This window comes from Rhinoderma darwinii (assembly GCF_050947455.1).
Source record: "Rhinoderma darwinii isolate aRhiDar2 chromosome 2 unlocalized genomic scaffold, aRhiDar2.hap1 SUPER_2_unloc_31, whole genome shotgun sequence".
Lineage (NCBI taxonomy): Eukaryota > Metazoa > Chordata > Amphibia > Anura > Rhinodermatidae > Rhinoderma > Rhinoderma darwinii.
Genome location: NW_027461698.1, coordinates 227,971 through 231,833, shown reverse-complemented (window position 1 = coordinate 231,833; position 3,863 = coordinate 227,971). Strand labels below are relative to the sequence as shown.

Here is a 3,863-nt window from a genome sequence, read left to right as displayed (position 1 = left end):
GGATCTGGCCTGGAGCTGCGCCCACGAGTGTCTTCCATGCCGGGCATTCCAGCATCGAAGGGGACTGACCAACTCGGCTGCGTGTCCAAGGGGAGGATGCCGCGATGACGAGACAGTCTTACATCTCTTTTGGCAATGTTATTTTTCACAACTTATATGGACAAAAATCCTCCCCTTGATGAAGAAGATAACCGGAATAAAGAGAATTACAAGTGAAGGCGTTTTTTACGGATGTCTGGAGTGCCCAACAAGGACTCAGAAAATTATGGCATGGAAGATTACTAACTGCGTTAAAGCAGCTCTGTGGGCGGCCAGGAATATTCTTTTATTCAAACATGAAATTTTATCTGTGAATGATATTTTAGGAATTTGTTTTTATGAAATGCACAAGTATTATCTTTTAGACAAAAAATTCTCTCCTGTTTTAAGTAGAAAATGGTTTTTTAGCGAATGGAATTCTATAATATGATGCCACCAAGTGCCCTTTTATAAATTGTATGATTTTAATCTGACAATTTGTATTTATTTTTTTAACCATTGTTGTAAAATTTGAATCCCTGTAAAAATGTTGAAAAATGTTAATTTATTGTAAAACCTGAAAAATTTTAAATAAACGGTTACCCCCAAAGTTGGGGTAGTCAACTTAAAAAATCTGTTCTTATCAGTTTAATATCTGATACGTCCCCTATCTGGGGACCATATATTAAATGGATTTTTAGAACAGGGAGATGGAAATAGAGCTTGCTCTGTCCACTCCACACATTGACCTGGTATTGCAGTATTTCCAGGACCGGTGCACACTTTCCTTATGTGTTTACTAAAATCAGATTCCAAAAGTGCTTTTTGTGTTTGCCATTGTTTTTGTCTTTCGGATGGGTTCTCCCCTTTTAATCCCATTATTTCAACACCTGTTGGACAATGCATTTGTACAGTCATGTGTGATAATGAGCTAATTTATTAAATGCAATTAATTAATACATTGCCACCTCTTGTTTTGTGTCGTCTGTGTTTCTGTGTTTCCGGCATTTCACATTGGAACAGCTCATTCACCTTCCTTGTCTTCTCTCCGCCCTCCCTCCTAGGTAGGTTAAAGAGCTGCACCTGAGCCAGCCACTGATTGATGCAGCACCATAGTCAAATAGTGGAGTGGAGTAGGGGAACAGCAAACAGCCATTAAAGCAGCCAGCCCGCCCGTCACAATGGACCTACCTGTGTACACTAGATGGATGTGATGGAATGTACTGTGGTCCCTACATTTCAAGAAGTAAGAATTGCAGTTGCAACAAACCCTTGCTTGCCTACAAAGAGAGCAGCAATTTGGATTTGTTACTATGTTACCTGGAAGAATAACAAACTGTGCAAGGATGGAGGTTGTAGGAGCAAGGAGAACAAGTTGTCTGTAAAGTTGGTGGATGCCTATTTTCCATTTTGCAGTCCCTTGTCTCCCTCTTGTGGCCTCCTGGAGGCAACTAGCTGTGCAAAAAAAAGACAGCCTGGGGGCCGGCTGTTGCAGTGTTGCCCTCTCAGGCAACACTGAGTGACTGACTGAGCCGCACCGTCTTATATAAAGTTCAGACGGAACTTTGCACGTGTCATAGTGGAGACCTCAGGAGCCAGAGCCAGCTTTCTGACATCATAATGGGGCCTCAGAGATAAAAGCCTGGGCCCAGGCAGTGTTGGTCAGTGATGCTCAGCAGGCAGCACTGGACTGGATTAAAGCTGATACAAGGTGTGAAAGGAGAAGGGCTGGCAGTGGGCATGCACTTACTGCTGCTGCTGCTGCTGCTGCTGCCAGTGTTTGCAAGGCAGGAGGGCATTTGGGCGTTGCCAGGAAGGCGTTTTTATGTCGATTCCTCCTCTTTCAGCACTGCATTGTGGTGCAAGCAAAAGAAGCAAATCCTGACTTGCTTCCTCTCCGGCCTTTATTCACCTCCCGCTTAGTAGCTGTGAGTGTGTATGAGCCTGCAGGGCCCCATGGAATTGCCTAGGAGTAGGCTGAATCGCTGCAAGGGGTGAACAGCAGTATTGGGCAGGCTCGGTCAACGCGCGGCCCGTTCGGGTTATCGCTTCTCGGCCTTTTGGCTAAGACCAAGTGTATTTATACAGGAGGTTTTGTCAGAAGGTGCCTGGGGTACCCGGCTACTTGGCCTGGGGGGATCGTCACAGGTTTATCGCCTTGACTTCACCCCCCTGCAGCTATTGGGTAGTCGGACTAGTCCTCAGGCAACGAGAAGGGATCACTAGGCGGACGGCTTGCGCCGGACGGCCTAGAAGGGCGAATCCTTGTCGGGACAAGCTGAAAATGCCGTTTGCGTACGGATTCGTGACTGGGGAAACCCAGTTGCGACAATCTATCCGGATTGAGGTCGAGGAGAAACATCGCCAGCGGAAGAACCTGAAGTTCATAGTAGGGGAAATCCTGCTTGGCTTCTTCGGCCTCAGACGGGAGAACATCCTGTGTCTTAATGACCAGGAAGGCCGCGGACGATATACCATCTCCTTTTGTACCGCGGCCTGCTGCGACACCATCTGTGCAGCCCTGTCTGGTGCGGACCAGACAGAAGAGCGCCTGGACGGGCTCTATTTCGCATTCCTCTACGGGGAGGAATCTATTCCACTTGTCGTGGTGATGCACAGCCCGTTTGTCCCTGCCAGGGACATTGAGATCTTTCTTGGGCGATACTGTCGAGAAATCCACTTCAGCCATGAAGTTAAAAATGCGGAAGGCTTCTGGAATGGAAAGCGGAAGTATTTTGTGAAATTCTTCCAAGACCCAAATGGCATACGAGGCTTTATACATCCGCCAGCCAACTTTGCCATTGGGAGGAACCGGGGATATCTCTTTTACCCCCAGATGCCTCGGTTCTGCTGGAACTGCCAGTCGTATGGACATACGAAAGACGCATGCAGTGAGGGTCATGTCATACGCTGTAATAAATGTGGAGGCCTTGGGCACGTGGCCTCCAAATGCAGTTCCAGCACCATGTGTAACCTGTGCGGGGAGACAGGACACATGTACAAAGAATGTCCAAAGAGAACGCAGTCATTGAGGGGTGAACCCAAACCTGGGCCACCCCGACCGGGGCCAGGGCAGCAGCCTGCAACAGGTGCGGGCACTGCTGGTAATGCCCCGGGACCCACCGAAGGGTCAGGGCCAATACCCTCCGGGCCACGTGTGGAGGGTGGTCCTAGGGATTCCAAGGGGGCCGAGCAGGGCTGTTCTAGCTCTGTAATGAAGGCCCCAAGCTCCAACCCGGAGCCGGTCGGCAAAAAGTCTCGCCGGTCCTCGATACCCACAAAAGGGGACTGGACAGAGACGGCGGCTGGTGAAGAGCCAAATAAGGAGTCCAGACGTAGGGGCTCCTTGCGGGATACCCCAAGCACCAGCCGCCGCCGATCGGCCGGGCAGCTAGAGTCGGTCCCTCTTGTCACGCCAATAGAGGGTCGGATGCTGACGGCTTTAGATGCAGTAGGCGGAATGATAAGGAAGAAGGAAGGGACCTCACAGGCTCCTGAGCAACCCAAGACGACCAGCGATCCGGAGGAACCTGTAGCCGCACCTGAGGTAGCAGTGGCCGGAGATCGTGACGGAGATGACATCAGCCAGGAGACCGAGGTGACGTCGAGTGAGGAGGACGAGGACGAGACGACGATGGATTTATCCAGTACGGGGAAGAGGTCAAGAGAGGAGGAGGTGTCTACAATAAAGAGGAAAACGTTATGCCGCAGTTCGGACGAAAGCGAGTTCAGGGGAAGGGTCGGGTCGAAACATCTGTCCGGCTCTGACCCTGTGAACATCGTGGAGTTCGCGTCCCCGGATGCGGGGCAGCCTGACTCCCAGAGTATATCGGAGTCGGGCTCCT

The 3,863-nt window shown here is 50.1% G+C and overlaps 1 non-coding gene across 1 annotated transcript; it reads left to right on the top strand.

Moving 5' to 3' along the window:
• Window positions 1-617: 617 nt before the first annotated feature.
• LOC142677579 (U2 spliceosomal RNA) lies at window positions 618-804 on the top strand. The gene has a single exon (XR_012852580.1). It is a non-coding gene; the product is annotated as a U2 spliceosomal RNA (small nuclear RNA).
• The last annotated feature ends 3,059 nt before the right edge of the window (window positions 805-3,863 follow it).